The following is a 9,265-nucleotide window of genomic DNA, read 5'->3' as shown; positions in this document are numbered from 1 at the left end:
CGGTACCTCGCCTGGACCCCGGCCCCGGGTGGGACTTGGAGACCTCCGACCACGCGAACAATACGCAAAGCACCACGCAAATGGAGGGTTACCCCGTTGCTGTCTGGTGGCAACTTGGGGCGACTCCGCCCCGGGCGCTTTGGGAAGCCCTGAGTGCCGGGGGCGGACGGGGGGGAGGGCTGGGTCAGCCTGCACTGCATGGAGCGGGTGCCGTTGAGTCTTTGACTATACGAGAGGTTCCACAGCACAGAAGAGCGCAGGTGTGATTGCTGAGACATCCCCCCGACCAGGCAGCCCCGCGGGAGGCTGGCAGCCCCAGGCCAGACCCAGAGCGTTCCAGGTGGGCACGGCTCGGCCTCCGCCCCGTGTAGTCCCCAAGGCGGGAGCGGGGCCGGCTTCAAGGGCAGTCGCTCGCACCCACCCCAGCTGGCTTGATGCTCTGCTGTTCCCGTCTTGAAGTTCTTGGTAATTTTTAAACAAGAGGCCCAGAATTTCATTTTCTTCAAGCCCCGGCTGGAAATCAGCCTGTAAGAGACCCCACCCCGCCCCCGACAGGTACAGACATACTGGCCCCGTGCGCAGATGCGCCTGCACTCCTGGGTGTCATGATGCTGGGTGCGCACACGCCTCCCACAACCGGAGATGGGAACAGAGGCCCCCAGCTGTGCCCCGCAGCCTACCCCACGTCTCTGAAGCCGCAGCTCCACCGCAGGGCACAAGGACCCTAGGGCATTGGGAAGCATGTGGCCCAGATTCCTGGCAGGTGACCTGAAGCCCAGAGGTCGGGCATGAGGAAGGGAAGGAGGAGGAGGAGGGAGAGACCGCTAAGGGAGGGGAAGGGGTGCTCCATGGCAGAGATGGCCATCTCTGGAGGCCTGGGTCCTCCTGGAGTAACCGATGTGGGAGGTGGCAGGTCTGGGGAGGACTGCCGTGGGAGACCTGGGTGCCCAGGGAGGTCCCGCACCTCTGCCCACCCCTGAGGACCTGCCCCAAGCCTCTGCTGCCCCCCAAGGGTTCTGTAGAGAACTGCAGCCCAAGCCCCGGGGCAGCACCCCATGCCCAGGTCCTCGCTGGGGGAAGGGGACAGGGGGCCCCCGGAACAGGAGGCTAGTCTGGAGGTCCCCTGAAGGCCCACACGGCCATCCTGGCGCTTCCCATGGCCCCTACCCTGTCCTTCCCCTGAGGGTTCTTTGGTGGGTCTGGGCCCCAGGAATGGGTCAGAACAGAGGCCATGCATCGGGGCCCAGCAGAGACCCCAGGAACCCTGGGACCCCGACTCTGACGGAAACACCCGCATGGCGCCCGGCCCCCTTCTGCTGGCCATGCAGGTACAACCCGAGGGCAGACACTCAGCCGTGGGCAGCGCCTCCAGGGAGCTCGCATGTGACCTGGGCAGCGCTCAGAGCACCTACTCGTGGGCCAGGCAAGGGGAGGTGCCACGGGGACCTGGGAGGACCCCAGGCTGACTGGAAGAAGCCAGACCCCACCTGCAGTCAAAAACACCACCTGAGCCACCCCAAGGAGAGCATCTGCCGCCAGGCTAGCCAGTGGCACCCCTGCCCCATCTCTCCTGCATCCCCCTGTGGCTGGGGCTGGAAGAAGTGGCAGGCGAGGCTCGAGGGTCCCACGCGGGTGGGAGGGCAAAGGGAGAGCTGGAAGGAGAAGTGGTGGTCGAGGCTCGAGGGTCCCACGCGGGTGGGAAGGCAAAGGGAGAGCTGCTCTGGGTGCCTGCACTCAGCCCAGCACCCAGGATGCAGTCCCAGTGCCCCCCCAAGACCCCTGTCACTCCCTTTCCCATCTACAAAGCCCTGCACACATCACCCAGGTGAGCAGATGAGGCCTATTCAAGAAGAAATCAAAAGCCTCAAACAAGGCCACCGAGGGCCAGCAGGAGCAGGGGCTGGGCTTGCTCCTGTTGCCAAGTTCAGGATTCACACTGGGTTGCTCAGACACAGGCAGGGGCCCGGGCAAGGCCACAGTGTCAGAGCTCAGCCGGGGACGGTCCTTCCTCAACACTCCAGCCAGGGTGTTCTGGGACCTTGTCTCCAAAGTCCAGCCCCTCCCCACGGGAGCTCCGATTAGACGCTCAGGTGTGTTGTCAAAGTGTCCGGCTGGCAAGGCCCCTGGGCCGGCTAAGTGAGACCCAGAGGCAAGCCCACTGCTGCCCACCACAACCATCCAGCCCCGCCGGGCTGTGACATACCTGGGCTGGCCACAGGAAAGAGGCCAGGCGCTGCTCAGGGCCCCTGAAGGCTGACCAGTGGGCAGGCAGGCGGTGGGTGCGACCAAGACAGCCCCAAGCTCTGCGGAAGGAAAGACGGGCAGAGTGGAGCCCTGGCTTCCACCCTCAGCACAGCCAGAGATGCTCCTAGACAAGGGCAGGGAACCACCCCCTGGGGCCAGGTCCCTACAGGGCAGAGGGGCAGTCGGGGGTGGGCAGGGGGATACACCACCAGACTCGGGGGAGAAGACCACTGAGGAGTAGCCCCAACCAGGAGAGCTTTGAATCAATGACTGAGTCACCAAATTCTGCCCGTTCAGGCCTCTGAGACAGCCAGGCAGGGACACAGGCTCACTCACAGAGACACGGTGTGCAGAGAACACATGTTCAAAGACATATACTCACAGCACAAGGACACGCACAGACACAGGCCAACGCACACGCTTGCACCCACACAGACACGCAGCAGTGCCTCCCCGCTGGGGTCCCAGACCCCTGGACCAGCCTGCTGTCTGCTTCCTGCCAGGCACGAGCACTCCCACCCCACCCTGCCTTGGGCTCTGAGCAGACACCCCAGCTCAGGAAGGGGGCCTCGCGCCCTCCCCATGGAGCTGTCAGCAAGGACCCTCAAGGCCCTCCTCCACCATGGGTTGGGGAGTCTGTCCTCCTCCTGCCACTCATGGATTTCTGGCCAGGGAGAGGCCCCAAACTCACCTGGGCAGCCAAACGCAGTGCCCAGCACTCCCTGCCCTGCTGGCTCCACCCCGCAACACCTCGCCCCTCAGACCCGGCTCTCTGGAGTGAGGTAACTGTCCTTCCAGTAGCCCAAGGGCAGGAGGAACCATAGAGGCTCCAACCCAACCCTGGCTGAGCGAGGGCCCCAAGACAGACACCCAGAGCTCTGCAGGTTGGAAAACCCCAGCGGACTGAGCTGCAAGGAGACCTCGGACACCCACGAAGCCAGAGGGAGGTCCCCCCCAAGAGGGGCCTGCCCATGTGACAGAGCAGCCTGTCTGCAGTAGCCTGGGTGCCAGGCCAGTGGAGCAGCCTCTCTGAGCCCCAGCAGCAGGGCAGCAGCTCAGTCCTGGCCCAGCCCAGAGCCCGGGGTCGCCACACAGCCCAGCAGGGGCAGCTCAGGACAGACAGCAGAGCCAAGCCCACACACCCTGACTCCCCAGGCTCACAGGCTCTGAGGTGGCTTTGAGGAAGCAGGGAGGCCCGCCAACACAAACAGCTTATGCTGTGGGCTTCCTGGCTGCCTCAGCCCCTGCGGGGCCCCAGTGCCCGTCCCAGGCCCTCACCCTGGGCGGGGGGGGGTCCCAAGCAAGCTAGCACCCCCTCATGCATACAAGGAGCAGGGACTGGGGGCTGCACACAGAGTCTGGGTGGGACCAGGCCTCTCCCACCCAAACCTGAGCCCTGGAGGCTGGAGACACCACTCTGATCCCCCCCACCAGCCCCAGGGGAGGGACAGACAGTCCAGAGGTTCCCCAGTCTTTCCTCCCAGGACCACCGAGGCCAACCCCACACTCCAGGCCTTCCCCGTAACCCTCCCCTGCACTGTTGGGTATTCCTCTTCTGGGAGTTGGGGGTGAAAGCAACACACTTAGGACCCTGGGTGGGGGGCACCTTCCCACAACCCCCAGGCTCCAGGAGCAGCCGCACCGTAGGTGCCATCCCACCACAGCCCGGGCCCTGACCCGTGCAACCTAGACCCCTACAGAACAGTCTGGGGGGCACATTAGGCCTGGGCAGCTGCATGGCAGGCAGTGACATTCCCAAATGCCACCAGCCCAGGCATGTGAGTGGTTAGGCTGGGGCCAGTTCAGCCTTGGCCCCATCTACAGACCCCACTGCTCAAAATGCCGATCTCCCAGGACTGCAGGGAGGACGTGGACGTCGTGGGTACGGCAGGCAGTGGCCTTGGCTGTATGCACCGCTGAGGTGTCGGGCACGTGTGCTCGTGACGCCGTGTGCACACACCCCACCCCACCCCACAACATCCTCAGGGTGAGCACACATCTGTCCCAGCTATGGACAGGGCCAAAGGGCACAGGTGTGGGGGCGAGGCTGGGGACACACACCATGATCACCCTCTCCCAGCCAAAGGCCATGCCTGGTCTCAGTGGCAGGAGGGATGCAGCCCTCCTGGTGGGCAGTTTCTGGTCCCACCTGAGCTTCACAGATAGGGAAACACGGGCTGTGATCCCAGACCAGAATGCAAGTTCAGCTGAATCCCATTGAGGGCGCAGCCCGTGCTCCCCCTCCCAGCCCTCCCGGTCCGTGGCTGGCCTGTTTCCAGGGCAACACCCGGGGTGGGAGGGGCTCAGCAGCTAAAACTTCAATCATGGGTTTCCCCTGGTCACTTGCCCTGAAGTGACCCCTCCTCTAGCAGGAAGCGCTTGGGGGAGCCCACCCTCCGCTCCCTGTGCCCTGTGCTGACCACAGGAGGCTCCACAACGCCCCCTTCTATGAAACCAGTGCCTCGCCTCCTGGCCCCATCCCAGGCCCTCCCCAGAAGCCAGGCCGGGTCTGTACCAACACTCCACACCCAGGAGAGAGGGGCCCCCCCTGCCACCCCCTCTCCCATCTACAAAGCCCTGCACACATCACCCAGGTGAGCAGATGAGGCCTATTCAAGAAGAAATCAAAAGCCTCAAACAAGGCCACCGAGGGCCAGCAGGAGCAGGGGCTGGGCTTGCTCCTGTTGCCAAGTTCAGGATTCACACTGGGTTGCTCAGACACAGGCAGGGGCCCGGGCAAGGCCACAGTGTCAGAGCTCAGCCGGGGACGGTCCTTCCTCAACACTCCAGCCAGGGTGTTCTGGGACCTTGTCTCCAAAGTCCAGCCCCTCCCCACGGGAGCTCCGATTAGACGCTCAGGTGTGTTGTCAAAGTGTCCGGCTGGCAAGGCCCCTGGGCCGGCAAAGTGAGACCCAGAGGCAAGCCCACTGCTGCCCACCACAACCATCCAGCCCCGCCGGGCTGTGACATACCTGGGCTGGCCACAGGAAAGAGGCCAGGCGCTGCTCAGGGCCCCTGAAGGCTGACCAGTGGGCAGGCAGGCGGTGGGTGCGACCAAGGCAGCCCCAAGCTCTGCGGAAGGAAAGACGGGCAGAGTGGAGCCCTGGCTTCCACCCTCAGCACAGCCAGAGATGCTCCTAGACAAGGGCAGGGAACCCCCCCTGGGGCCAGGTCCCTACAGGGCAGAGGGGCAGTCGGGGGTGGGCAGGGGGATACACCACCAGACTCGGGGGAGAAGACCACTGAGGAGTAGCCCCAACCAGGAGAGCTTTGAATCAATGACTGAGTCACCAAATTCTGCCCGTTCAGGCCTCTGAGACAGCCAGGCAGGGACACAGGCTCACTCACAGAGACACGGTGTGCAGAGAACACATGTTCAAAGGCATATACTCACAGCACAGGGACATGCACAGACACAGGCCAACGCACACGCTTGCACCCACACAGACACGCAGCAGTGCCTCCCTGCTGGGGTCCCAGACCCCTGGACCAGCCTGCTGTCTGCTTCCTGCCAGGCACGAGCACTCCCACCCCACCCTGCCTTGGGCTCTGAGCAGACACCCCAGCTCAGGAAGGGGGCCTCGCGCCCTCCCCATGGAGCTGTCAGCAAGGACCCTCAAGGCCCTCCTCCACCATGGGTTGGGGAGTCTGTCCTCCTCCTGCCACTCATGGATTTCTGGCCAGGGAGAGGCCCCAAACTCACCTGGGCAGCCAAACGCAGTGCCCAGCACTCCCTGCCCTGCTGGCTCCACCCCGCAACACCTCGCCCCTCAGACCCGGCTCTCTGGAGTGAGTAACTGTCCTTCCAGTAGCCCAAGGGCAGGAGGAACCATAGAGGCTCCAACCCAACCCTGGCTGAGCGAGGGCCCCAAGACAGACACCCAGAGCTCTGCAGGTTGGAAAACCCCAGGGGACTGAGCTGCAAGGAGACCTCGGACACCCACGAAGCCAGAGGGAGGTCCCCCCCAAGAGGGGCCTGCCCATGTGACAGAGCAGCCTGTCTGCAGTAGCCTGGGTGCCAGGCCAGTGGAGCAGCCTCTCTGAGCCCCAGCAGCAGGGCAGCAGCTCAGTCCTGGCCCAGCCCAGAGCCCGGGGTCGCCACACAGCCCAGCAGGGGCAGCTCAGGACAGACAGCAGAGCCAAGCCCACACACCCTGACTCCCCAGGCTCACAGGCTCTGAGGTGGCTTTGAGGAAGCAGGGAGGCCCGCCAACACAAACAGCTTATGCTGTGGGCTTCCTGGCTGCCTCAGCCCCTGCGGGGCCCCAGTGCCCGTCCCAGGCCCTCACCCTGGGCGGGGGGGTCCCAAGCAAGCTAGCACCCCCTCATGCATACAAGGAGCAGGGACTGGGGGCTGCACACAGAGTCTGGGTGGGACCAGGCCTCTCCCACCCAAACCTGAGCCCTGGAGGCTGGAGACACCACTCTGATCCCCCCACCAGCCCCAGGGGAGGGACAGACAGTCCAGAGGTTCCCCAGTCTTTCCTCCCAGGACCACCGAGGCCAACCCCACACTCCAGGCCTTCCCCGTAACCCTCCCCTGCACTGTTGGGTATTCCTCTTCTGGGAGTTGGGGGTGAAAGCAACACACTTAGGACCCTGGGTGGGGGGCACCTTCCCACAACCCCCAGGCTCCAGGAGCAGCCGCACCGTAGGTGCCATCCCACCACAGCCCGGGCCCTGACCCGTGCAACCTAGACCCCTACAGAACAGTCTGGGGGGCACATTAGGCCTGGGCAGCTGCATGGCAGGCAGTGACATTCCCAAATGCCACCAGCCCAGGCATGTGAGTGGTTAGGCTGGGGCCAGTTCAGCCTTGGCCCCATCTACAGACCCCACTGCTCAAAATGCCGATCTCCCAGGACTGCAGGGAGGACGTGGACGTCGTGGGTACGGCAGGCAGTGGCCTTGGCTGTATGCACCGCTGAGGTGTCGGGCACGTGTGCTCGTGACGCCGTGTGCACACACCCCACCCCACCCCACAACATCCTCAGGGTGAGCACACATCTGTCCCAGCTATGGACAGGGCCAAAGGGCACAGGTGTGGGGGCGAGGCTGGGGACACACACCATGATCACCCTCTCCCAGCCAAAGGCCATGCCTGGTCTCAGTGGCAGGAGGGATGCAGCCCTCCTGGTGGGCAGTTTCTGGTCCCACCTGAGCTTCACAGATAGGGAAACACGGGCTGTGATCCCAGACCAGAATGCAAGTTCAGCTGAATCCCATTGAGGGCGCAGCCCGTGCTCCCCCTCCCAGCCCTCCCGGTCCGTGGCTGGCCTGTTTCCAGGGCAACACCCGGGGTGGGAGGGGCTCAGCAGCTAAAACTTCAATCATGGGTTTCCCCTGGTCACTTGCCCTGAAGTGACCCCTCCTCTAGCAGGAAGCGCTTGGGGGAGCCCACCCTCCGCTCCCTGTGCCCTGTGCTGACCACAGGAGGCTCCACAACGCCCCCTTCTATGAAACCAGTGCCTCGCCTCCTGGCCCCATCCCAGGCCCTCCCCAGAAGCCAGGCCGGGTCTGTACCAACACTCCACACCCAGGAGAGAGGGGCCCCCACCGGCCCCTGCTGGCCAGCACAGTGCCCTGCCCCCCCCACCAGGCTCCCTCCCACCCCCGCTAGCCTGAGGAGGGTCGGGCCCAGGCCCCAGGCTGTTCCGCTCCACACGCTCTCAGGGGGACGCACCAGCCAGGGCTGAGGCAGGCCCAGGCTCCCCAGGGTCCTCAGGTATAGCCCCGTCAGGGCTGAGGACAGGCCTGGGCTCCCCAGCAGCCTCCACACACATGTGGTGGGGACTCGGGGGAGGGGCACAGAGCCTGAGGCTGGGGCAGTCTCCAGGTCTCAGGGGCTCTGCTAGGAAATGGAGGGATAGGAAGCGTACACACTTGGAATTCCAAGAATGTCAGCTTGGCCCAAGCCAGGATTTGGAGGGCAGCTTACTCTCCCCGCCCCGTGCTCCCAGTAAACAACTCCTGCAGGCAGGAACAGGGGCAGGACAGGCCCTGGACCCTCCTCCAGGAAGCCTCCGGGCCCCCACCCACTCCCCAGGGCCCACCCTGCTAACATCCTGGACCCCCCTTCCTCCTTCACCTCCACAGCCACCAGCAGCCTCTGCAGCTGAGCCTGGCTCTGACCCCAGGCCACCGTTACTCACGGCCCCTGTCCTGCCCCTCTGCCCGAGCAGGATGTGCGTCCACTCATCCTGGGGGGAGGGGGTCAGGGAAGGGAAGTGGCCTCCGCTCGTGGCTCTGCACGTGGCTGGGTGGGGTATGACAAATGCCACTGGGGAAGCTGCCCAGGGCCCTGGCCAGGTTGGGAGCAGAAATCCCAAGTGTGCAGTGGATCTGGCCAGCACCACTCTGGATCCAGAAAACCCTTCATCCTCCTCCCCTGCAACTAAGGCAGACCCAGCATTGCCCTGAGAAAGCGGCAGCTGATGCCCGGAACCCAGCACAGGTCCCACCCCAGCTGGAAGCCCCAGCCCAGAGCCCCCCCATGGGTGCCACTTTGCAGCCCACCCAGCCCCCCACAGCCTACCTCGCACCTCCAAGGAGTCTTCTTTGCCTCCTACTGCACACCGACCCCCCATTTCCTCACCCCCACCCTAGGGCCACAGCAAGGAGGGTGCTGGTGCCAGCCCCCCGCACTCCATCCAAGAGACACGGGCCCCCCCTCCCTCGTCCTCCGTAGGCCCTGAGCTCCAGGGCAAGGCAGAGCTGCGGCCTTCAGCGGGTCCTGCCAGTGCAGCCTCCGAGAGTCTGCCCAGGGGTCCCCTGTGCCGGGGTCTTCAAGGTTCAATTCAAAGAGCACCACTACCACGACGCCCTCCCCGACCTCCCTCCCGGGCCCCCTCTCCCCGTGCTCAGAGGCGCGTCTCAGCGTCGGGACGGCGAGCAGCCCAGCAGAGCCGGGACCGGGGAGGGCGCACCCCGACCCCCTTCCTGGGAAGGAGCGGAAAGAACGCGGACAGGAGGCCGGGGCGGGGAGCAGCCGGCGGGAGCCGTAACTGCGCGGCCGAGGCCA

General features: G+C 64.9%; 1 protein-coding gene across 3 annotated transcripts in view; it reads right to left on the bottom strand.

Annotated features, from left to right (window-relative positions):
* TSPAN4 (tetraspanin 4) overlaps window positions 1-8,446 on the bottom strand; it is a 30,592-nt gene extending 22,146 nt beyond the window's left edge. Inside the window, exons 1-2 of one of the 3 annotated variants that reach the window (XM_011993845.1) lie at window positions 8,333-8,446; window positions 5,217-5,316 (exon numbers count right to left, since the gene is read on the bottom strand). The gene's annotated coding sequence lies outside the window, so the exon portion shown is untranslated. Of the gene's footprint in view, window positions 1-2,203; window positions 2,303-5,216; window positions 5,322-8,332 lie in introns of those variants that run through there. The other 2 variants (XM_011993848.1, XM_011993843.1) reach the window with 2 other exon arrangements.
* Window positions 8,447-9,265: the final 819 nt, after the last annotated feature.

Source organism: Mandrillus leucophaeus, unplaced genomic scaffold (genome assembly GCF_000951045.1).
Source record: "Mandrillus leucophaeus isolate KB7577 unplaced genomic scaffold, Mleu.le_1.0 Scaffold435, whole genome shotgun sequence".
Classification (NCBI taxonomy): domain Eukaryota; kingdom Metazoa; phylum Chordata; class Mammalia; order Primates; family Cercopithecidae; genus Mandrillus; species Mandrillus leucophaeus.
Note: the sequence above shows the minus strand (reverse complement) of the source record. Positions and strands in the feature narration are given on the sequence as shown.